At 43.1% G+C, this 26,567-nt stretch overlaps 1 long non-coding RNA gene across 1 annotated transcript in view; it reads left to right on the top strand.

Moving 5' to 3' along the window:
• Positions 1–12,623: 12,623 nt before the first annotated feature.
• LOC121818375 (uncharacterized) overlaps positions 12,624–26,567 on the top strand; it is a 24,259-nt gene continuing 10,315 nt past the window's right edge. The window contains exon 1 of the long non-coding RNA XR_006058431.2: positions 12,624–13,125. This is a non-coding gene — a long non-coding RNA (uncharacterized LOC121818375). The remainder of the gene's footprint in view (positions 13,126–26,567) is intronic.

Here is a 26,567-nt window from a genome sequence, read left to right as displayed (position 1 = left end):
TGGTTGCTGTTTTTCGGAACTGAGGCCGAATGATTGGAAGATGAGAGAAAATACTTCGTGACTTTCAAGGCAGGAGACTTGTAATGGCTTTCAGAATTTGCGGTTTCTGGCTCGGACACCTGTCCTGAGTCCTGCCCCTCCACCAGAGCCTTCAGCACCGCCTACAGATCCCGAGCTCCTGCGCGATGGGGGCTGCGTCATATTCGCCTTGGCTGAACCGCCCTCGCTTCTAGCACAGTTCTCCATCCACCCTTAGTTGGCGCTTAATACACATTGAACGTACTCCGCTTTTTCCGCCAGTCGTTTCGTTACTGAATTTTTTTTAGCAAACTCGGTTTGCTGAGTCCATTTTTTTTCTTGATGAAATTGGGGCGGGGATGGAGTTTTTCTCAGGAGTACTCCCTATTTATATCTGATGGAACCAGATGTCCAATGACCAAGCTTCTTGACAGTCACAGACTGTCATGAAATCCTGACATGTTGCCTTAAATAATTCATTATGAAAATTTGTGTAAATCGTATTATGAGAGAATACAAAGCAGTGGTTGCAGGCCCCAAAGATTTAATAACTTACATGAGAATAAATTTCAATATTGGGGGAATTCCTTCTATTAATTTTAATTATTTCTGTAAATTTGGGGGAAAGTACCATTATTTTACTTCACAGGCAGAACACCTCAGTCCAGCTTTGACATTTCAAACCTACAACAACAGATAATTAACCTAGACTCTATATAAAAATGCCTAGAGTATATAAAGCTGATGACTTCGGCCACTATTCCTCACCTTCTGAAAAGCAAAAGTCCCAGCCAGATGCAGAATAAATCTATCGGTAATGCTGCTTCTAACTTACCTGGGGAATTCAGTGTTAAAACAGACTGCAGTTAATTTATGGTACAGGAGAACACCATGCAGCTACTAAAAATGATAAACATTTTTTTATTTTTATAAGCATTTTTTAAATTGACCTAGAAAATCTACATAGCACAGTAAGCTTTTTAAAAAATCCATTTTTTATAGAATTGCCTGTAGGTTTATAAAGAGATGTTTAGAAGGACATTAATCAAAATGTTAATAATGTTTTTCCCTGGGAGGTGAAACTTGGGAGTATTTTTACTTCATGATTTTCTGTATTGTTTGAAAATACAATATTGAAAAAGCTAGCTTAAAACTCAACATTCAAAAAACTAAGATCATGGCATCTGGTCCCATCCCTTCATGGCAAATAGATAGGGAAACAATGAAAACAGTGGCAGACTTTATTTTCTTGGACTCCAAAATCACTGCAGATGGTAAGTGCAGCCATGAAATTTAAAGACGCTTGCTCCTTGGAAGAAAAACTATGACAAACCTAGACAGCATATTAAAAAGCAGAGACATTACTTTGCCAACTAAGGTCCGTCTAGTCAAAGCTATGGTTTTTCCAGTGGTCATGTATGGATGTGAGAGTTGGTCTATAAAGAAAGCTGAGCACCAAAGAATTGATGCTTTTGAACTGTGGTGTTGGAGAAGACTCTTGAGAGTCCTTTGGACAGCAAGGAGATCCAACCAGTCCATCCTAAAGGAAATCAGTCCTGAATATTCATTGGAAGGACTGATGCTGAAGCTGAAACTCCAATACTTTGGCCCCCTGATGTGGAGAACTGACTCATTGGAAAAGACCCTGATGCTGGGAAAGATTGAAGGCAGGAGGAGAAGGGAACAGCAGAGGATGAGATGGTTGGATGGCATCACCAACTCGATGGACATGAGTTTGAACAAGCTCCGGGAGTTGGTGATGGCAGGGAAACCTGGTGTTCTGCAGTCCATGGGGTCGCAAAGAATCAGACATGACTGAGTGACTGAACTGAACTGATATATGGAACAAAAATATCAATAGTTATCTTTATTAAGAAAACAAAAGGACTATGCAAGTGACCTCAAGTCCTAAGAGGAATGAAAAATAGTTCATTGTATTTGTTTTAGTTGGTGGTGGTGGTTAGTTGCTAAGTCGAGTTTGACTTTTGCGATTCCATGGACTGGAGCCTGCCAGGCTCCTCTGTCCATGGGATTCTCCAGGCAAGAATACTAGAGTGGGTTGCCATTTTCTTCTCCAGAGGATCTTCCCAACCCAGAAATTGAACCCAGGTCTCCTGATTTGCAGGCAGAGTCTTTACCCACTGAACTACGAGGGAAGCCCTTTGTTTTAGTTATATATATTCTTATTTCAAAGGGATTTGGAAGGCTTGTAAACGTACACACGATATGCCATGATGTACATATGTGTGTGGAGATACAGATATATGTCATATCATTCATTTATATACAAATAGAGAGGGAGAGAAAGAAATGAGAAGAAAGTGAAAATGATAAAAGGATTGGGAAAAATAAGATGAAGTCATGGGTGAGTTGATTACATGAAATACATGCCTTGTCCACAAGCTAGAGGTAAGCCAAATTTTTATTTTGAGCTTCTTGACAGCTGAGAAAAGAGGGAAACACAATTTACAGAGGGAAACACAACATAAAAAAAATAAAAGCAAACTGAGTGCTCAAGAGAAACATAGCTATTATGGCTCCAGTGAGAAATATGAATTTCAGAGGTCTGCTTCTTATAACGTCCTTAATGGAGGTGATAGCATTTAAAAAATCTGTCCACAAGTTCCTTAATGCCCCTCTCTTCAAAAGGTGAAGTCTACCAAAAGAAAAAAGAAAAAGGTGGAGTCTGATTCCTCTATTCTTGCAAGAGGGCCATGCTTAGTGATCCATTTCTAAGGAAAACAACTTAGCAGAAGGGAGAGAGAAAGAATAGCTTCTGCCTGGCTCTCTGGGTCTCAGATGACTCTCTCCTTCCTTGGGGTAGACTAACCTGATTTTTTATAGACCCCTTCTTGGTTTACAATTTTATCTTAAATGCTTTCAAAGAGATTACTGTCAAGCCTGAACTCAAGCTCTGTAAAGCTGCTGAAATCATTGTTGAGGTTATGTTTTCAGTCTTCAAGAGCTATCATTTCAATAAAAAAACAACAACAAAAAAAAAAAGAGCTATCATTTCTTTCTTTCCAAGTCTTTAAAAGGCATCCCACTTTCTGTCTGCATTAATTATTCTTATGTTTTTGCTCAAGGACTTATTTTTTTAGTTAAGTGTTCCTGCCAGAAAGGTGAAGGCAAGAGAAAAACAGCTCCTCACTAGTAGGGGGTATTCTCCTCTCCTCCTCCCTAAAGGCTATGTATTTACCTGAATATGGGCTCACTTATTTAGATGCTCCCCTTGTCTCAGACAATAAAGAATGTGCCTGCAATGCAGGAGACCTGGGTTCGATCCCTGGGTGGGGAAGATCCCCTGGAGAAGGGAATGGCTACCCACACCAGTGGGGCTTCCCCAGTGGCTCAGCAGTAAAGAATCTGCCTGCAATGCAGGAGACAGAGGTTCAGTCCCTGAGTCAGGAAGATCTCCTGGAGGAGGGCATGGCAACCCACTCCAGTATTCTAGCATGGAGAATTCCATGGACAAAGAGGATCCTGGCGGGTCCCACTCTCCAGTATAAGGGGCTTGGGTTTTTTTGTTTTGTTTTTGGCTTGCAGGATCTCTGTTCTCCTGCCAGGGGTTGAACCTGGGCCCCAGCAATGAAAGCCTAGAATCATAACTAACCACTAGACCACCAGGAAACTTCCTTGAGTTGTTTCTTTTTAGGGCTTGTTGAATGGACTGCCCCCAGCCAAGTGGTAAATGAAATGAAGGCAGGGGCTGTGCTCATGAAACGCCTGTATTCTCAGCACCCAGGAGAATGCCAGGCTCAGAGAAAGCCCTCAATACATACTTTTTGAGAAAGAGCCTCTGAATGGTGAAAATGTACTGACCACTTGGTTTTCTGAATCTGTGCAGATGCGGGCCAAACCTCCGATTGCCCATGTGATATCCTTTCTTGCGACCTCTCAGAGAGTTTCCTGTACTGACAAGACCTCAGGCAGCCACAGGACCAAGATCATCCCAGGGTAAACTTGGTGGCAACAGAAAGTTTTCATTCATCAGTTAAACATTTACCGAGCGCCTACTACATTCTACTGCATTGTGTAAATGCTCAGTCACTAAGTCTTGTCCGACTTTTTGCAACCCCATGCACTGTAGCCCGCCAGGTTCTTCTGTCCATGGGATTTCCTGGGCAAGAATACTGGAGTGGGCTGCCATTTCCTTCTCCAGGGGATCTTCCCAGCTCAGGGATGGAACTTGCATCTCCTGTGTCTCCTGCATTGGCAGGTGGATTCTTTACCACTGAGTCACCTGGGAAGCCCACCTACTACATTCTGAGCCCTTAATTAGACACCAGGCATATCACAATTTAGAATAAGGGCTCTCAGGCCAACAGTGGAGAGTGACAACAAACAGTAAAATAATTCATCTGGAATAATCTATATGGAATAGAATCTTAAAAAAAGTGGATATATGTATATATAAACTGACTCAATGTACAGCACAAACTGATACAACATTGTAACTCAACTGTATTCCAATAAAGAAAATTGAAAAGAAAAACTAACATCACTCAGAAGATAGAGGTATTGCAAAGTAAGATCTTGAGCATTATTTTCTACTAGTGCAGGGGAAGTTTAAGAAAGGTTTAAAGTAACATCTGAGCCATATCTTAAAGGATCAACAGGTGTTAAAGTAACCATGCTAGTTTGACTTGTCTACCTCAGAGTATTTTCAGAGAAAGGAAAGCTCCTACCAACCTTTAAAATAGCCAAGGGTATTATTTCGACGAAAGAGTTGAATTTCATGTTTCTTGCACACTATTGGGGTTGCAGGTAGTGCAAAGGAGTATTTGCCTTTCTGTAGAACAAAGAGGTGATTGTCTGATTCGATTACCCAATGCTGTCCTTGGGTGCTCACCCTGATTTTAGTCTTTATAGAAATTTGGCCAATTTCAGCATTTGCTATACACTTCCATGTTTCTGGTAGACACTGTAAGATTTTAGAAATGATTATTATAGCCAGCTTGCTCAGGCATACTGATGGCTGGCTGTGGAGGGTACGATTAGATTGGCACATGCTGGGGTGCCAGCTCCAGAAGGAACAGGATACTTCAAATAAAAACTCTTGTCCTGTCTGGAATATTGGGAGAGAGTACATGCATTTGAAAAATTCAAATACATGTATTGCATATATAGGCTTCATGAATTTTGTTCTGATCTATTTCCACAACTCTTAGCCAGAATTACAGACTTTCAAGAAATGAAAACTATGTATAAAGACAATGGCAAAGACAAATGCAAAATACTTGTGAGGTTAGGCGCTATTGAAGGCCTTGATATAAAATGTCCTGGAGAAAATATTTATGACTTGAAATACTATCCTTCTTCATCAGTGTTTTCTAAAGTTGGTCCAAAACCACAGTTTCAAAGTCTCCTAGGATGATAAAATGCAGATTCCAGGCCTCCTTCTAAGATCTAATTTGGAGAAGATTGGCATATTTAGGGATATTTGTCTTCCCATCCATGAATGTATCAGTATAGTATATCTTTCTTTTATTTAGGTGCTCTTCAATATTTCCTTCTATGGCATATACCAGAGAAGGCGATGGCATCCCGCTCCAGTACTCTTGCCTGGAAAATCCCATGGATGGAGGAGCCTGGTGGGCTGCAGTCCATGGGGTCACGAAGAGTTGGACACGACTGAGTGACTTCCCTTTCACTTTTCACTTTCACACATTGGAGAAGGAAATGGCAACCCACTCCAGTGTTCTTGCCTGGAGAATCCCAAGGACAGGGAAGCCTGGTGGGCTGCCATTTATGGGATGGCACAGAGTTGGACACGACTGAAGCGATTTAGCAGTAGCAGCAGCAGGGCATATACATCTTTTGTCAGGTTTATCACTAGCTACCTTATATTTTTTCCATGCTAAAGTCACTTCCGTCATGTCCAACTCTTTGTGGCCCTATGAACTGTAGCCCATCAGGCTCCTCTATTAAAATAAAAATATTAGAATGAAAGATTTCATTAAGCTAAGATTTCATAAGCTATAAAGCAAATACAATGAATAACTAACTGTAGTTGATGCATCAACCATGTCTTGTCAAAAGGCAGAAATAAAAAAAAGTGATTCAGTTATGCATGTTGGTGTTCAGTTGCTAAGTCATGTCCAACTCTGCAATCCCATTGACTGCAGCACGCCAAGTTTCCCTGACTTTCGCGATCTCCCAGAGTTTGCTCAAACTCATATCCATTGTGTCAGAGATGTCATCCAACCATCTCATCCTCTGTCATCCCCTTCTCCTCCTGCCTTCAGTCTTTCCCAGCATCAGGGTCTTTTCCAATGAGTTGTCTCTTTGCATCAAGTGGGCAAAGTATTGGAGCTTCAGCTTCAACATCAGTCCTTCCAATGAACACCCAGGACTGATCTCCTTTAGGATGAACTGGTTGGATCGCCTTGCAGTCCAAGGGACTCTCAAGAGTCTTCTCCAACACCACAGTTTAAGAGCATCAATTTTATGGTGCTCAGCTCTCTTTATAGTCCAACTCTCACATCCATACATGACCACTGGAAAAACCATAGCCTTGACTAGACGGACCTGAAACTAACACAATATTGTAAATCAACTGTATTTCAACAAAAGAAAATAAAAAGAAACAAACGGACAGAAAAGCTGACAAAACTTAGAGGAGGAACCCAGATCCCTAAAGAGGAGGTGCTGTCGATGCCAGGGTCTTTGAGGACACTGTGGTGAGGTTGGTTCAAGAGAAAAGCTGTAAGAGGGAATCAATGGCCACCACTGAAGGCCACAACCAGAAGACTGCTGCTGAGTTTATGCTTACAAAACCGAGAAACAAAGTCCCTTTTCTGCTTCAGCCTGCCCTCTAGCACTTCCCAGTGGCAGGGCCTAACAGGGAACAGTGGGCCAAGGAGAAGGGCAGGGCATGGCAGCTCCAGAGGAAAGCTTCACAACCAGTGCAGTTGCCCAACTTCAGCTCTGGGCGGGCTTTTGTGGTGTCAGTGGCCCAAACGACAGAGGGAACTATTTACAGGGTCATTATCCATGCTAAATTTCTAAAAATAATTTCTTAGTATCATCGGCTATCCAGTTCATTTTCAAATTTACCCTATTGTCTCAAGGGTGTATAGAGTGTAATATATATCTAATATCACATGCTATATTTTTTAATTTATTGACGTGAAAGTCACATCATATAAAGTTAGCTACTTTAAACTGAGCAATTCAGTAGCATTGGGTACGTTCACAATATTGTGCAACCAACACCTCTATCTAGTTCAAAAATGTTTCCATCCCTCCAAAATAAAACCCTTTACCCAGTAAGCAATTTCTCCCCATTCCTCTCCTCCCCTAACTACCAATCTTCCTTCTGTCTGAATATTTGATATAAATGCAATCATGCAATATGTGACCTTTTCTCAGGCTTCTTTCACTCAGCACACTGTATACAAATTTTTATAGGTACATGTGTGTATATATACATATATATATAATTTTTAAAGTACTGTCATGTTGGAAAGGCAGCTGGCAGTGACTGTAACACTTTATCATTCCTAATATTATTAAGTTTTCTCTTTATTTTTTGATCAGTCAGTGTTTCATTGAGTCTAATTTTGGTTTATATTCATGCATTCATTTCTACTATCTTTTTTATTCTTTCTAGCTTTTTTGATCTGTAATGAAATTGCCTTATTGATGTTTCATATTCTGAAAGCAATATATATACTACAGATGGCCAAAATGCACATGCAAAGATGATTCACAACACTAATTATTAGACGAATACAAATCAAAACTACAGTGAGGTACTACCTCACCCTGGTCAGAATGGCCATCATCAAAAAAATCTACAAACAATAAATGCTGGAGAGGAGTGGAGAAAAAGGAACCCCTGTACACTGTTGGTGGACATGTAAATTGGTATAGCCACTATGGAGAATAGTATGGAGGTGCCTTAAAAACCTAAAAATACAACTACCATATGACCCAGCAATCCTAGTCCTCAGCATATATCCAGGAAAAAAAAAACATAATTCAAAAGCATACATGTACCTCAATGTTCATTGCAGCACTATTTACAATAGCCAGGACATGGAAGCAACCTGAATGTCAATTAACAGAGGAACAAATAAAGCAGATGTGGTACATATATACAATGAAATATTACTCAGCCATTAATAAAAAGGAAAATAATGCCATTTGCAGCAATATGGATGGACCTAGAGATTGTCATAATGAGTGAAGTAGGTCAGACACAGAAAGACAAATACCATATAATATTGCTTATAGGTGGAATCTAAAAATGGGTACAAATGAACTTATTTACAAAACAGAGGTAGAGTCACAGGTATAGAAAACAAACGTATGGTTACCAGGGGATGGGGGCGGGGGGGGGGGTCAACTGAGAGAATGAGATTGATATATACATACTATTATATATATATCTTTTTTTTTTGCCCACACCACACAGCATGTGGGACTTCCCTCAACTAGGGATTGAACCCATACCCCCTGCAGTGGAAGTGCAGTGTCTTAACCACTGGACCACAGAGGAAGCCCAACACTACTATATATAAGATAGATAACTAATAAGGACCTACTGTATAGCACAGGGAATTCTATTCAATACTCTGTAATGGCCTATATGGCAAAGAATCTAAAAAAAAAGAATGGCTGTGTGGATATATATATATGTATATGTATAACTGGTTCATTTGCTGTACACCTGAAACTAATGCAGCATTGCAAATCAACTATATTCCAATAAAAAACTAGCATATAAAAAGTGAAAAACGTTCAGATTAATATAGAGTAAAAAATAATCACCTACAATCTTACTACCAAGACAGAGCTATTATTAACACTGTATTGGATAGCCTTCCAGTTTTTTCTAGATACACCAGTGGTAGGACAAACATGCATTTTTTTCAACATTTTTTTAATGGTAAAATATACATAACATAAAATTGACCATTTTTAATCATTTAGTAATAGAATACAGTGATTTTGCATCCCTCATGAATGGTGAATAGGGAACTGAATATCAACAGGTCTCAAGGTCCACTGGGTGGGTGACCCAAAACACCCACTGGGTAAGTTTGTGTCAACGTGATCAAAAGTGAGTGGGATCAAGCCTGGGCATCCAACTGCCAGTTGGCTGGAAATACCAAGGGGCGGGGTGAGTTATTCCTGGAGCTGCACTTTGAGTTTGCAATCAGAGACATGCAGGCTGCAGAGAGCAGCGGAGTTAAAGGGCTGCTGCTGCTGCTGCTAAGTCACTTCAGTGTGACCCCATAGACGGCAGCCCACCAGGCTCCCCCGTCCCTGGGATTCTCCAGGCAAGAACACTGGAGTGGGTTGCCATTGTGAAAAGTGAAAGTGAAGTCGCTCAGTCGTGCCCGACTCAGCGACCCCATGGACTGCAGCCTACCAGGCTCCTCCGTCCTAGGATTCCTCTATAGATAAAGTGTAAAGAAAAGAAAGAGATGGAGGGGAAACTGCAGATAAAACCGACTTACAGGACACATAATAAAGAGGACAAGACTAAACGACTGTCTAGGGGTGCACATATGGGTGAACCACAGAGAATCCTGATGACCATAGAAGTCTCCTGGGAGGGAGGGGGCGGTGACTCAGCCAGGATCCTCAGAGGGGATGGGGATGAGGCGGCTGGCAAAGCTCTATTTCTTGATCTGCACTGTGGTTACCAGGGGGTTTGCTTGAAAATATTTCATTAAGCTACACATTTGTTTGTGTGTTCTACTTTTCTTTCCAAGAAAAAAAAAAAAGGTTAAAAATAATCAGTGGTTTCCAGGAATTCCGTGGCAGTCTAGTGGTTAGAACTTTGAGCATTCACTGACAGGACCCAGGTTCAATCCCTAGTCAGGGAACTATGATCCCACGTTCCCTCTCCACACATCCCCATCTCTCAACTCCCACTACATGGAAGCCACCATTCTCATCTCTGAACAGTCTGTTTTACTTGCAATGATAGTTTGGACTAACAGGCTTGGGATTTTTTTTTTTAAGCTGTCTTATGATTTTCAGTTTTAGATCATGGTAGAGACTTCTACCTGCCCATTTTGAAATCAACTCTTCCTTCTTCCTTAGTAGTAGGAATAACCTCAAAGTACTAGTCGGACACATGGACATCAAGAGTAAGACCATATTTTCCAGCTTCCTCCGGAGCTGAGCTGGCGAAGTGTCTCCAAGTGGAAACGTAGCGCGGCTGGTTTCTTCTTACAGGACAGCAGATGGCGCCGTTTGCCTTTTGTCCCTTTCCTCCATCCAGACACAGGGAAGGCAAGTAAATAACCCTTCTATATAATCAGCTCCAGTTTCATCCACCTCATTAAAACTGATTAAAAAAATGGCTGATTCATGTTGATGTATGGCAAAACCAATACAGTACTGTAAAGTAAAATAAAAAAAATAAAAAGCACAGAAAATAATAATAATAATAATAACAATAACCCTTCTACGCCAGCATCAGTCATGTCTGACTCTTTGCAACCCCATGGACTGTAGCCCACTAGGCTCCTCTGTCCATGGGATTCTCCAGGCAAGAATACTGGAGTGGGTTGCCATTTCCTCCTCCAGGGGATCTTCCCGACCCAGGGATCGAACCTGAGTCTCCCGTATTACAGGCAGATTCTTTACCATTTGAGCCACCAGGGATTCCCCTCTAGGCCAACACACACATGAAAATATACTCAGCATCACTAATTTTTATTAAGGAAATACAAATCAAAACTACAATGAGATATTACCTCATGCCTGTTAGAATGGCTATTATCAAAAAGGCAAAAAATAACAACCGTTGTTGAAAATGTGGAGAAAAAGGAACTCCCATACACTGATTGTGGTACCGTAAATTTGTGCAGCCACTATAGAAAACAGCATGGAGACTCTTCCTAAAATTAAGAACAGAACTACAATATGATCCATCTATTCCACTTCTGGCTATTTATCTGAAGAATACAAAAACACTAATTTGAAAAGAGATATGCACCCCTATGTTCATTGACAGGTTTCCCCGGTGGCTCAATGGTGAAGAATGCAGGAGACACAGGAGGTGAGGATTCGACCCCTGGGTTGGGAAAATCCCCTGGAGGAGGGCATGGCAACCCACTCCAGTATTCATGCCTGGAGAATCCCATAGTCAGAGGAGCCTGGCAGGCTATAGTCCATAGGGTCATAAAGAGTCAGACACAACTGAAGCAACTTAGCATGCACACACCCACCACGGATCAGGAAAGCGATTGCAAATGGAAGCACACTCTGCTCAAGGCTGATTGAAAGTTTTAAGTTGATAACAACAGGAACCCAACAGAGGAAAAGGAAGGAAGATCCCTGCTCAAGAGAATAAATGGTCCAGATTGGAGTAAAGAAAGGCATAAGATTTCTGGAGGGATGTTTCCTGAAGTAATTGAAATGACTAAATCACCTATGGTGTTGGAATATATTGAAAGTAGACTAACATTTCTAGCAGAGGCTCTGGAAAAGAGCGAGTAATAGGTGTATAGAAAATCAAGCAAATAAAAACTAAGATAATTGTTAAGTCAGAAACCAAAAGAAAAGTTGAAGAAGAAAAGTAACGTCGGGGGACTTTCCTGGTCCACCTAGAATCTGCCTTGCAATGTAGATGACTCATGTTCGATTCCTCGTCAGAGAACTAGGATCCCGCATGCCATGAAGCAACTGAGCCCAAGAGCCACCTCAGCAAAGGATCCCATGTGCCAGATGCACAACTAAGACCAGATGCAGCCAAATAAATAATTTTTTAAAAAAAGAAAAGTAATGTATTCATAGGTCACTTGATGGCTAGCTTGTGAATAATATTCACATGAAATAATGTAAAAAAAGAGATTAGATTAACAAAAAAACAACTATATCTGGAAGATGGTGATGGGAAAAGGCCAGTGTGTGTGCACACGTGTGCGTGTGTATGTGTGCTGGAAAAGTTTCCTTAGTTCTTTCTTAATTTTCTCCTTTTCATTTTGTGTTCTCTTTCTGGACTTCTTGTAGCTAGATATGGTACATTCTGGAATGAGCCCCTAATTTTTGTCTTTTCTCTCTCATTTTTCTACCTCTTGTTTTGCTCTGTTTTCTAGAAGACAGTCTCGACTGGATCTTCTAATACTACTTCTAATGAAGTTTTGACCTGTAACTTCATGTTGCTGCCCCTTCTAATGCAAACACTGTTAGTAGGGAGGATGGGGAGAAATTATACTGGAGAGGGAAGCAGCCTGGCCAGCCACACTTTTATATCTTTGGTTATATCCTATATCTCTTTCCTGCTATTATTTGTACCTTCTTGTTTTCTTTGATCACCTCTTTTAAAAACTCATTTTGGCTTCCTGGATTCTTTGTCTTGTATTTCTGCTCTGCTTATTTATTCTTTCCTTTTTTGTTGTTGTTGGCCAGACTTCGACCAGGGATTGAACCCTAGACCATGGGAGTGACAACACCAAATCTTAACCACTAGACCACCAGGGAACTCTTTATCTTTGCTTATTATGAAATCCTTTTGTTAGGGGAAGTACACTGAAACCACCTACCCTGGCCAAGCACCATAGTAACCATTTCCGTGAGTTACTTTAGACAGGAGGTCCTGGTAAGGAACAGGGAACTAACAAGCTACCACCAACTGGAAGAATTCAGGAAAGATCAAAAGGAGACGCCACGTGTTCTTCCACCTCCCAGAATCCTCCTCACTGGCATCCATCTTGGCTGAGCAATATGTGCGCCACTAGGAAGGACCCTGAGTCAGAACGATTGACCAAAGACAACCTGGAAATTAATCCCATCACTATAAAACAAAACAAACAAACAAAAAACACTGCTCTGCCTTTTCAAATCTTTGCTGCAGCAAGACAGAACAGAGGAAATGACACACTCTCCGGACATAACTGGTTGCCGTGACCCGGAAGTAACCTGGCTGAAACAACCTCAGCTAGGCTCCAGTGAGGTGGAGACCAAGCACAGCAGAAGCCCAACCCAGAGAAAGCTCACGCTCTGAAAGCTGAACGTGAAGAAAACACAGCCCAGTGGAAGTAACAAGAAGCCTAGCATGCTGGAAAGCAGGACAGCAAAACCAGCTCGGCAGGAAGCTCACACAGCTCAGTCGCAGATTCCAGAAGACCTCCGGTTAAGGTAGGATGTCCTTGCCCCTATGGCTAGAAGGGCATATGACTAACAAAATCTTAATTCCTTTACAATCTCTCGTTTCTTGTTTTATCGAACCCCCTGTGAGCAGGCAAGCAGCAGTGGATGCAACTGAGGGACTCTGGCAGGAGCTACTCTTCAGTGTGTCCTGAAGGCTCCACTAACTGCTGTGCCTTAGTAGCTGTTGCCTAAGCGGGTGAGGGTTCTTCTGTCCTTAATCTCCTTTGTGCCAAGGATCAGGCCAATGAAAATTGTGGGCACAGGTCAGGCACTTAGCAGTTTTTCTGGCAGGTTATTAAGGGGGTTCCTCAGTACGTTCTTCCCATTGCTTTTTCCTCCCATCCTTCAGCTCCTCTCTCCATCTATGCCACTGTTTACAAAGTATTGGGCAGGCCATCATCTTTCCATTTCCACAATTCCAAAATTGTGCTTGAAACTGTTTACCTAAGATTGGGACTCCTTCCCTGTGGGAAGGACTCTAACCCAGCCAAAATCCATGGTTCCTGGTTTCAGGACCTAATGAAGCTCAGGTTCTTGATATCTCATTGCAGAAAGAATTCAGTGAGAGACAAAGCGATAGGTAAGAAATAGATTTATTCAGATTCAGAGAGAAGCACACTCCACAGAGTGTGGGCCATCACAGAGGGCGAGTGAGGCAGCCATGAAATGTAGTGTGGTTAGTTTTTATGGGCTGGGTAATTTCATATGCTAATGAGTGGGAGGATCATTCCAGCAATTGGGAAACCACCCAGTCCTTGGTCTTTTGCTAGTGCCCTGGAACTGCCATGGCACCTCTGGGTGCATCATAGCTTACAGATTGAGGATCAAAGTTTAGTTGAAGTAAACTTGACTGTCACTTTGGACCCTTTTGATTTTAATTGGTTTATGTTATGTCCTTGGGCTATGTCATTCTTTCAAAAGTTGTGCCCTGCCCCCATCCCTCCTGTTTCATGCTCTTTTCATGAGCCCCATCTGGGCCCACAATGTTGCATCTACAATCTTCTGGTGGGACAAACCAGAAAACTGCTGGCCCTTGGGAAGAATATACTGTATAACATCCAATCCCTCTAGAGATTCAGGCCTTCATCTTCCATGTTTCCTACAACATATGTGGCAACAGCACCTCTCAGTGAATCCGCTAGGGCAGGTGACAGGCACACAAATGCCTGCTAGAAGTCCATCTGTTGGTGGCATCCCTTCAAGGGCAATTGGGCTTCCAGGGACAACGTTTGCCACTTTGGAGGCTAGCCCCACAGGCCATTTGTGCCCAAACCCTTACCACCCTTCTCCTAAAGCTGCGAATATACCCCCAGATCAAATCTCCACTCCACTTTTATGGAACAGCTGGTCTCTTGCCTCTTATCATTTTGCCCTTAAGCCACTTACTAACTCCTACAACCACGACCCTGCCCCCTCTGCAGGAAACATCCAGCTCCACCCAGCCTGTTATTAAAGCACTCTTAACACCCCTAACAGGACCAGTTAACCCACTCCTTTGTCATTACTTCTGTTATTACCTAGAATGGGTCTATGACAATGAAATGTTTACCATTGGAGACACTTTAAACTGTTCTTATGGAGGACTAGAGGAAGAAATCAGTGTCTTATATCACCTTAAGAGGATTAGGCTTGGAGCTATTTCGCCAGGTGCCCAGTCTCAAGGCACAGGCTTGGATTGCTTTACATCATGGTATCTTCCCATCCGAGGTGGACAAACTGGCAATGAGTTAAGTTTACAGCCCGTTAATCCTACCCAGCACTAGTCACACTGGAGACCTTGGCGACCCCTAGCTCCAATCTGGGGATCCCAGAAGGTTGACCTGCCCCAACCTGCCTAGGGATCTGGTCTCCTGGAAACTGTCACGCCTCAGCCTGCTCGCAGATCTGCCAGTCCAGGGGTCCCAGGAGGTTGACATGCCTCAACCTGCCTGGGGATTTGATCTCCAGAAGGTTGACATGCCTCAACCTGCCTGAGGATCTGCACCCTAACCCAGGGATGCCCAGCTCTCAGGTTGCAACAGTACTGGGTAGGATAAGCTTCAGAAAGACTCACCCCTAAGTAAGTCCACCCATGGAAATAGAAGGAAGCCTAATAGTTGTGGGACTGTGCCCAGTCTCAACAATAACTCAGGAGTCCAACAAGAACCCCATTGCCTTTCTGGAAAGTCTAAAAGAGGCCTTCCCAAAGTTTACCAATTTGGACTTAGACTCTTACGAGGGACAGGTGATTTTTAAAGGACAAATTCCTGTCCCAGTGTTCATCAGACATAAGGAAAAATATACAACAGCTATAGCAGCAGGGTCCTGATAGACGAGACGGTCCAGATAGCTACCAATACCTTTTATCACAGAGAATAGGAGAGGGAGTCCAAGGCCCCGGAAAGAGAGAGAAGGAAAAAGATAAGGCACACCCAGATGCTAGCTGCCCTCCAGGGAAGCCCTATGGCAAACCCTGAGTCCTTGAAAGACAAGGCATGAGGCAAATGTCTAATCTGTAGATAGACAGGACACTGGGCCAAAGAAGTGTCCAAACCATGACAAGTCTCCTAAAATGGCTTGTTATAAATGCTATCAATTGGGACACTGGGTAGCACTCTGCCCTCAGGACTCAAGAGCCTCAAGGTCAAGTGCCAAGCCTTCCCTTATGATGGTTCAACAGGACTGAAGCAGCCCACTCCAGCCAGCCCACCGGTCATAGATAACCATTACAGGGATGGAGCCAAGGGTTCAAAGGGATGTGGCAGGTAGGTCCAAGAATTTCTTGGTTGACACAGGGGCTACCTATTCTGTCCTGACCTCCTACTCCAGAGCCTTCTCCTCCTAAACCTGTACCATTTTGGGTGCTACAGGAAAAACAATTACAACAAGATTTACCTGAGCAATTCTTTGTTTCTGGGGTGGACAAATATTTTCCTACCAGTTTCTGGTGGTCCCTGAGTGTCCTACTCCCTTGTTGGGAAGAGATATACTCACTAAGCTGGGAACCACGCTTGTGATAAACTTGTGGGAAACTTTTCAGCCACTACAGCTGAAATGACTTGGACAGTATTACCCCAGGGGTTCAGAGATAGCCCCCACCTGTTTTGACAGGTTCTTTGCTGGATCTCCTAGATCTGGACCTGGGACCAAATGGGAAAATATTGCAATATGTATATGACCTAGTAGTCTGCTCCCCAGATGAGGAAAACGTCCAACAACATGTGATTAAGGTTCTAAACTTTCTCGCAGAGAGGGGATATAAAATCTCCCGTGCTAAGGCACAGATGGTTAAGACAAAGGTCACTTACCCTGGAGTTCAGATGATTCGTGGGTCTAGGAGGCTGTCTTCCTAGAGTACAAGGAATCCTGCAGTTGCCTTCCCCTATGGCTTGAAAACAATTGTGAGTTTTCCTGAAGCTAACCAGGTATTGTAGAATCTGGATATCCAGCTATGGTCTAATCTCCCAGCCCTTATATGAAAGCTTAAAGGGACAGGTTGATTCAATCCCATTGACAAGGGGAACTCCTCCAAAGGAGGCAAAGGCTACAGGAAAACAAGCCTTAACTCAAGCACCCACCTTGAGATTGCCAGACCTGGAAAAAGCATTCCAACTATATGTCCACAAAAAGGAAGGAATAGCCCTGGGAGTCTTAACTCAAAAGTTGGGACCCGAGTCCCAGCCAGTAGCTTACTTATCCAAGAGGCTAGACCCAACGACCTGAGGTTGGCCTCCCTACCTTCAAAGTCTTGCAGCTATTGCAGTCCTGATAGAAGATGCTTTAAAACTCTCTTGGGGGCAAACTAATTTTGTCAGCCACCCAGCGAAACAACTCCTGAATGAGAGAGGCCATTTATGGATGTCTGATCAAAGGATCGTCAGATATCAAGTAGTGCTGATGGAAAATCCAGGTCTGACTATATTCCCTTGTGAGGTTCTTAACCCAGCTACTCTCCTGCCTACCCCGAGGGCTCTCTCCCCATTCACTCTTGCCTAGAAACTTTGGACCATTGGACAAAACCCCGAGACGGATTGTCAGAAGATCCTCTGACGAATCCTGAGGAAATCTGGTACACTGATGGAAGCAACTTTATCTTAGTTGGAAAAAGAAGAGCTGGATATGCAGAAGTCTCCAATTTTGAGACCACAGGGGCTAAACTGTTGCCACCAGATACTTCAGCCCAATTGGCTGAGCTCATAGCTCTGACTTGAGCTTTAGAGCTGGGAAAAGTAAAAACAGCAGCCATTTACACTGACTCCAAGTATGCCTTTCTAGTGCTACATGTACATGCTCCTTGCTATTTGGAAAGAAAGAGGCCACTGGACCACCCGAGGGTCCCCAATCAAGTATGGTGATCAAATCCTTAGTTTCTTGGAGGCAGTCCATCTGCCCACTGAGGTTTCAGTCTCCTACTGTAAAGGACACTAAAAACAGAGAACGGAAGTGGCATGAGGGAACCAACCAGCAGATCAGGCAGCTAAGAGAGCAGTATTACAGAACAGTGACCTAACAGGGGCTGCCACCCTAGTTCCACAGGCTAATTTGCTAGAAACTCCTTTATATACTGAAGGTAAGCCTCTTAAAGCTAAGACTGAGGGCTTTCAAGATCATATGGGGTGGTTCCAATAGGAGGGACTCCGTTTTTCTCTCTGGGAACCTCTAGTGGAAGTTGGTTAACTCCTTACATGCCACCACTCATTTAGGGCAGAAGACCCTCCAAAGATTACTAGCAAAGTCCTTCAGAGGAACAGGCCTCCAAATGACTATAAGGCAAGTGGTCTCCTCTTGTCTCACCTGCCAATTAAACAACCCCCAAGGAGCTTGAAGACCCAAGCTGGCCCAGCCCATCCAACAGCATGGGACCTACCCAGGAGAGGACTGGAAGATGCACTTCACCCAGATGCCAGTTTCTAAAGGGAATAAATACCTACTAGTCATGATAGATACAGTCACAGGACGGATCAAAGGTTTTCCCACCTGGACTGAGAAGGCCGAGCAGGTGGTAAAAAAAAACCTGCTCCATAAAACCATTCTGAGATCTGGCCTGGTGATGAATCCTTTATTCAAAAGGAATCAGACTCAGAGCCTCGAGGAGGAGAATATACGAAGTCAGGGGCCAGAGAACAAGGGACTGGAAGCTGGCTTCGTGGGAACTGGGGCAGGAAAAGTGTGAATCTCAGAGGTGGGGACTCAGTGTTCATTTGCATAACCAGAATGCACTGCATGCAATATAGTTTCAATTCAATACTTCAATTTGTCATAGATTTCTTTTAAACGTAGCATTTTGAAGAATGAGCCTTCATCCACTTACCTGAAAAGAACTGCTGCAAAGTCTTGACCGGGACTGACCCTTGATGCTCCTCAGCCTCACTGTGTTAGGAGTGTATCTCTCCTCATGAGTATGTACACAGGTGATAGTATGGGATTCTTACCTTTGTTCTTGCTCCTGCTTGAACTGAGTCTTTAGTGTTGCACTTAAGATTTGGTCAGGTAGGCCCAAGGCTTAAAAAAGGCCAGTTACCCACAATTTTTTGAGGTCTTGTAAGATAAACAAGGCAACATTCTTGTGTGAAAAAGTAGATCTTGAAAAGCGGGCGACTTCAGGCAGTTTTCCTAGGACTTCTGCAGTGAAGAGTTTTTCTGGTGTGATTGATCATTTGAGATCACAGGTTTGATCTTTGGTCAGTAAGACTCCCATAACTCTGAATGGGGTTTTCCAAGAGGTTTTTCTGCTGTACCTTTGGTCAGTAAGATTCCCATAACACCCTGCATGGGGTTTTCCCTGAGGTTTTTCTGCTGTTCAGAAAGATTGAAGGCAGGAGTGAAAGGGACAATATTGAATACAACTATTAGATGGCATCACCAACTGGATGGATGTGAGTCTGAGCATGCCCCAGGAGTTGGTGACGGATAGGAAAGCCGGTCGGACAGAACTGAGCAAATGAATTGGACAATTTTCATGACCCAGGGATGGGACTGGGCCCTCATATTTTGGAAGTTACCTTTAAAAAAAAAAAGGCAAAAAACAGTGATTAGAGTCACCCTAATGGCCTAGATAGTAAAGAGTCCATTTACAAAGCAGGAGACCCAGATTTGCTCCTGGGGAAGCATCTCCTAGAGAAGGGAATGGCTACCCACTGCAGTATTCTTGCCTGGAGAATTTCATGGACAGAGGTGCCTGGAGGGCTATAGTCCATGGGGTCGCACAAAGTCCGAGTATGACTGAGTGGGTTTGACACTCTATTTCATTCAACATTATAGTGAACCTTCTCTATGTAAAATACAGCTCCCATATACCATTATCTTAAGCTGTCAAGAAAATCCTTATTCAAAAGTAATCAGACCCAGAGTGTCGAGAAGGAGAAAACATGGAGTCAGGGGCCTGGGAACAAAGGATGGGAAGCTGGATTCACGGGAGCTGGGGCAGGGAGAGGCGTGAATCTCAGGGGCAGGGACTCAGCATTTATTTGCATAACCAGAACGCACTGCACAAAATAGAGTTTCCATTTACTATTTCTGTTTATTGTAGATTTCTTTTAAACGTAGTATTTCAAAGAATGAGCTTTCTTCCACTTTCCTGCAAAGATCTGCTGCAAACTCTTGACCCAGTTCAGTTCAGTTCAGTTGCTCAGTCATGTCCGACGCTTTGCAACCCCATGAATCGCAGCACGCCGGGCCACCCTGTCCATCACCATCTCCCGGAGTTCACTCAGACTCACGCCCATCGAGTCGGTGATGCCATCCAGCCATCTCATCCTCTGTCGGCCCCTTCTCCTCCTGCCCCCAATCCCTCCCAGCATCACAGTCTTTTCCAATGAGTCAACTCTTCGCATGAGGTGGCCAAAGTACTGGAGCTTCAGCTTCAGCATCATTCCTTCCAAAGAAATCCCAGGGCTGATCTCCTTCAGAATGGACTGGTTGGATCTCCTTGCAGTCCAAGGGACTCTCAAGAGTCTTCTCCAACACCACAGTTCAAAAGCATCAATTCTTCAGCACTCAGCCTTCTTCACAGTCCAACTCTCACATCCATACATGACCACAGGAAAAACCATAGCCTTGACTAGATGGACCTTAGTCGGCAAAGTAATGTCTCTGCTTTTGAATATACTATCTAGGTTGGTCATAACTTTTCTTCCAAGGAGTAAGCGTCTTTTAATTTCATGGCTGCAGACACCATCTGCAGTGATTTTGGAGCCCCCCAAAATAAAGTCTGACACTGTTTCCACTGTTTGCCCATCTATTTCCCATGAAGTGATGGGACTGGATGCCATGATCTTCGTTTTCTGAATGTTGAGCTTTAAGCCAACTTTTTCGCTCTCCTCTTTCACTTTCATCAAGAGGCTTTTAGTTCCTCTTCACTTTCTGCCATAAGGGTGGTGTCATCTGCATATCTGAGGTGATTGATATTTCTCCTGGCAATCTTGATTCCAGCTTGTGTTTCTCCAGTCCAGCATTTCTCGTGATGTACTCTGCATATAAGTTAAATAAGCAGGGTGACAATATACCGCCTTGACGTACTCCTTTTCCTATTTGGAACCAGTCTGTTGTTCCATGTCCAGTTCTCACTGTTGCTTCCTGATCTGCATACAGATTTCTCAAGAGGCAGGTCAGGTGGTCTGGGATTCCCATCTCTTTCAGAATTTTCCACAGTTTATTGTGATCCACACAGTCAAAGGCTTTGGCATAGTCAATAAAGCAGAAATAGATGTTTTTCTGGAACTCTCTTGCTTTTTCCATGATCCAGCGGATGTTGGCAATTTGATCTCTGGTTCCTCTGCCTTTTCTAAAACCAGCTTGAACATCAAGGAGTTCACGGTTCACATATTGCTGAAGTCTGGCTTGGAGAATTTTGAGCATTACTTTACTAGCATGTGAGATGAGCACAATTGTGCAGTAGTTTGAGCATTCTTTGGCATTGCCTTTCTTTGGGATTGGAATGAAAATGGACCTTTTCCAGTCCTGTGGCCACTGCTGAGTTTTCCAAATTTCCTGGCATATTGAGTGCAGCACTTTCACAGCGTCATCTTTCAGGATTTGAAACAGCTCAACTGGAATGCTATCACCTCCACTAGCTTTGTTCGTAGTGATGCTTTCTAAGGCCCACTTGACTTCACATTCCAAGATGTCTAGCTCTAGATTAGTGATCACCTCATCATGATTATCTTGGTTGTGAAGATCTTTTTGTACAGTTCTTCCATGTATTCTTACCACCTCTTCTTAATATCTTCTGCTTCTGTTAGGTCCATACCATTTCTGTCCTTTATCGAGCCCATCTTTGCATGAAATAAATGTTCCCTCTTGACCCAGACTTACCCTTGTCATGCCTCAGCCTCACTGAAGTAGGAGTGAGCGTTCCCTCATCCATATGTGCACAGGCATCGTGCAGCATTCTTATGCTCATTCTTGCTCGTGCTCAAACTGAGTCTTTTGTTATACAGTTAAGATTCAGTTAGTTGGGCACAGAGCAGGATTATAAGCCAGTTACACACAATTTTTGGAGGTCTTGTGAGATAAACAAGGCCAGCGTTTTTGTATGCAAAAACAGACCTTGAGGAGTGAAAGTTTTGAGGCAGGATTTATTTATGGGGTTCCTATACTTAACAGCTTTCTGTGTGTTAATTGTGTGAAATCATGAGGTTAGGTTTTCGTCTGCTCAGATGACTCTGTCACTCCTGTCTGACTGTTTTGTAACCCATGGACTGCAGCACTTCAGGTGTCCCCGTCTATCATCCATCCATTCTTGGAGCTTACTCATACTCATACCCTTCGAATCAATGGTGCTATCTAACCATCTCATTTTCTGTCGTCTCCTTCCTCCTCCCACCTTTTGTCCTTCCCAGCATCAGGGTCTTTTCCAGTTAGTCAGTTCTTCATATCAGGTGGCCAAAGTATTGGAGTTTCAGTATCAGCAACAGGTCTTCCAATGAGTATTCAGGACTGATTTCCTTCAGGATGGACTGGTTGGATCTCCTTGCAGTCCAAGGGACTCTCAAGAATCTCCTCCAACACCACAGGCCAAAAGCATCAATTCTTCAGCGCTCAGCTTTCTTTACAATCCAACTCTCACATCGTATATGACTACTCGAAAAACCATAGCTTTGACTGGACGGACCTTTTCAGCAAAGTAATATCTCTGCTTTTTAATATGCTGTCTTGGTTGGTCATAGCTTTTCTTCCAAGTAGCAAATGTCTTTTCATTTCATGGCTGAAGTCACTGTCCTCTGTGATTTGGGAGCACAAGAAAGTAAAGTCTGTCACTGTTTCCATTGTTTCCCCATCTATTTGCCATGAAGTGATGGTACCGGATGCCATGATCTTCGTTTTCTGAATGTTTAGTTTTAAGCCAAATTTGTCACTCTCATCTTTGGCATTCATCAAGAGGCTCTTTAGTTCTTTTTTGCTTCCTGCCATAAGGGTAGTGTCATCTGCATTTCAGAGGTTATTGATGTTTCTCCCGGCAGTGTTAATTCCAGCTTGTGCTTCATCCAGCATGGCATTTCGCATGATGTACTCTACATATAAATTAAATAAGCAGGGTGACCATCAGAGAATTCCCTCCACATGGTCCTTTACTCTAAATCTGTTGTAGGATTTTCCCCTCATCCAGTGTGATGACATATATTGACCCATCTTGTTCTTTTCTGATAACCATGATGAACAATGACTATACTTTTTCCAGGCTAAAGCTGAAACGCAACAAGACTAACCAGCCCCTCTAAGAATTAAGCCTGTTCTCAATAACGCTTTGCGGAGGGACTGGGAGTGGGTGGGGGTCGCTAATATAGTGCGTCTGGCAGTGCTCTGTCATGTCCCACTCTTTGCAACCCCATATAGACATTGGATCAGTTCATAATAATGGAGGGTTTCGGTGACTACGACTCAAGTATCCACATTACAATCACAATAATAGTCATTAAGACCATACTATTCTCCACCATTACTGCACTCCAGCAATGCAAAAATCCACATGCAGCAAAAGGGCCACTTCACTGGACAGTTTTCACTCTGTCACGGCGACTTACTGCAGAATAGAAATGTGATGTGAGGACTGAGCTAAATCCTGTGCCTCTGCCAAATGAGTGTGGCACAAAAGTGCTACGTTATGCCACTGTGGGCTTTGTCACTCAGATTAACAGAAGACATGCTTATGAAATTAAAGCATGAAAATAGACACTATCCAGAATCTAGACAACACACAGAAGTAAATGCATAACAAGAGCACGGGACGGATTCCGGTCCAAATATTACCATGCTGTTATAAATGGGCTAAACCAGTGAGCTGCTTAGCCGAGAACAGTGACTCTGCACTCCAGAACCACTTAAGAGCTTTAAAAATGCTGATGCCCAATCCCCACACACACAGAGAAAAATTTAATTGGCCCAGGGTGGAGTCCTGGGCATAGGATTTTTAGAAACTGTCCGACTCCTTTGGTGGACCACCACGATTGTGAAGCACTGGGCCTTGAACAAAGAGGCCCCAGGGAAAGTCAGACGTCTTTGGGCAAGATATTCCAGTAGGGGGCGCTCAGCTGATTCCACGTTTCTTAACGTCCCTCCCTGTCCCAAGAGTTAACCAATTTTCAGAGAGGCCTTTCTAACACAGATACTACTCTAATCGTTTTCAAAGTTTTACAAAATTTTCTAAAAGCAACGGGAATTCCCTGACGGTCCAGTGGTTGGGACTCCACTGCAGGGGCAGAGGATCAATCCCTGAATGGGGAACTAAGGTCTCCCAAACCCTATAGGGCGGCCAAATAATAATTATAATGATAATAAAATCTACAGTATCGTCACTTCCCTGGTGGCTCAGAGATTAAAGCGTCTGCCTCCAATGCAGGAAACCTGGGTTCGATCCCTGGGTCGGGAAGATCCCCTGGAGAAGGAAATGGCAACCCACTCCGGTATTCTTGCCTGGAGAATCCTATGGACGGAGGAGCTTGGTAGGCTACAGTCCACAGTCTCGCAAAGAGTCGGACACGGCTGAGTGACTTCACTTTCACTTTTCATCTTCGGATTTCAGGTTGAATGTGGCAGATTAAATATATCCATTTATCTCTACTCTGTCCACAAAACCCCACTAAATGACAGTAAAAGAATCAAAAGAAAAGATATGTTCTTATTGACAAAACAGGAGAGCAGGTAACAGCAGCCAAGTGGGGACAAGGACATTTTAATGCTTCAGAACCCTGGAAAGGTTCAGGAATTCTAAGCTATCTCTGAAGGTTGAGGAAAAATTGATATCAGAGTGGGCATCTAGCCTGTCTGCTACATTTCAAACAAACGAAGGAACAGCAGTATAAGCATACTATGAGTTATAGAAGCAAACAGATGAAACCGCTAAGGATGTAAAATGGTTGCTTCTGGGAAGTGGAATCTGGGATGGGAAAAAGCATTTCTGGGTTTTGCTTTTCTGAGAGCCCTGTGTCATTTGGCCTTTAAAATTAAATTCTGAAAGCAATCATCCTTCAATTTAAAAATGAAAATATTAAGTATATACAAAACTTAGATTTTTTTAAAAAGCTGCTTTTGGAATGCATTCAGGAGTAAAGGTATGCAAATACTGTAGATAAGAATGTAAAATTGCAAAATCTTTCCAGGTGACAGGTGGGCAATATGGATCTAAAATTTCAATGTGTGGAACATTTAGTCCAGCATTTTCACTCTAGGAATTTGTCTTCAGGAAGTAATTGGACAACCACTGCTTTGATTGTAAAACAGAAAAACTGGAAACTCTCTACCAGAATTTTGATTTGAACAAGTGATGGCTCCTCCATACAGTGAAATTATATGTAAATACTTTAAATGATGGTTTGCACACGTCCCAGACGGTCAAAAATTCTAAAAGCCTGAAAACACCAAGAGTTGCTGGGCATGTGAAACAGTGAAATGTTGATATAGTGTTATTGAGTGTGCACTGGCACACTGTCTTTGGAGGAAAAGCAAAAAGTGGCATTACATAAATGAAAAGTTAAACATACACTTTGATCAGCAATTCTCATAGGGAGTCTAAAATGACTCCCATGATCCATAGAGTGCATGGAATTCTCCAGGCCAGAATACTGGAATGGGTAGTTGTTCTCTTCTCCAGGGAATCTTTGCGACCCAGGAATCGAACTCAGGTCTCCTGCATGGAAGGTTGCTGTTTTACCAGCTGAGCTACCAGGGAAGCCTGAGACTTTCTACAGATTTTTACAAATATTACATCCTGGGGTGGGAGGAGGGAGAAGTAAACGAACACACTTACCTACATAGTTTTACGACCTACCTCTGTTAAGTTTATGAACAGAGAAAACGAACCTGTATGAATAATGCGACTATGAAAGTTGACTACCACTAAATCCATAGTAGTAACTGTGAATTGGGATTTAAAAAAAAAAAACAAAAAACACGTGGCTCACATAGTAAACAATTTGCCAGCAATGCAGGAGACCCAGGTTCGATCTCTGGGTTGGGAAGATCCTAGAAATGAGGAAGGCTAACCACTCCAGTACTGTAACCTGGAAAGTTCCATGGACTGCATAGTACATGGGGTCGCAAAAAGTCGGACACGACTAACTGACTTCCACGACCAAACCCGAAATGGTAAACGCACAAAGCTTCAGAGTCTGAAATAACCGGCCGAAACCAGTTACTTCCCAAGTTCTACTTTTTGACACCAAAATATTGGTCTTGTTTGGTCTCACAAGACCTCCAAAAATTATTGGGTAAAGTAAAATTTTCTTTCTTGGTTCTACTTGACTTAGTCTGCACGGTGGTACCAGAGACTAAGCTAAAGTAGGACCAAGAAAGGGAGCATGGATACCGGACCGGGGCTCGGCACGGACCGTTGAGAGGAAGCGCACTCCTAATACAGTGAGGATGAGAAAAAAAAAACACACAGTCCCAGTGAAGAGGTTGTAGCAGATCTTTTCACGTTAGTGGACGAAGGCTCATTCTTCGAAATACTATGTTTAAAGGAAATCTACGATAAATTCAAATAATAAATTGAACATATTGCGTGCAGTGCTTTGTCGTTATGCAAATGAACGCTGAGTCCCCGCCCCCGAGATTCACGCCTGTCCCCGCACCGGTTCCCGCGAAGCCAGCTTCCCGTCCCTTGTTCCCAGGCCCCTGACTCCATGTTTTCTCCTCCTCGACACTCTGGGTCTGATTTCTTTTGAATAAGGCTTTTCTCGACGGCTTAAGATAATGCTATATGGGCGCTGCATTTGACACAGAGAAGGTTCACTATAATGTCGAATGAAATAGAGTGCCGAACCTATTCAGTTGTGCTCAGACTATTTGCGACCCCATTGACTGTAGCCCTCCAGGCTCCTCTGTCGTTGGAATTCTCCAGGCAAGAATACTGCAGTGGGTAGCCATTCCCTTCTTTAGGAAAATCTTCCCCAAGATCGAATCTGGGTCTCCCGCTTTTTAAGCGGACTCTTTACCATGACGCTAATCAATATTTG

Source organism: Ovis aries, chromosome X (assembly GCF_016772045.2).
Source record: "Ovis aries strain OAR_USU_Benz2616 breed Rambouillet chromosome X, ARS-UI_Ramb_v3.0, whole genome shotgun sequence".
NCBI classification, from domain to species: domain Eukaryota; kingdom Metazoa; phylum Chordata; class Mammalia; order Artiodactyla; family Bovidae; genus Ovis; species Ovis aries.
This window is presented reverse-complemented; position numbering and strand designations above follow the sequence as displayed.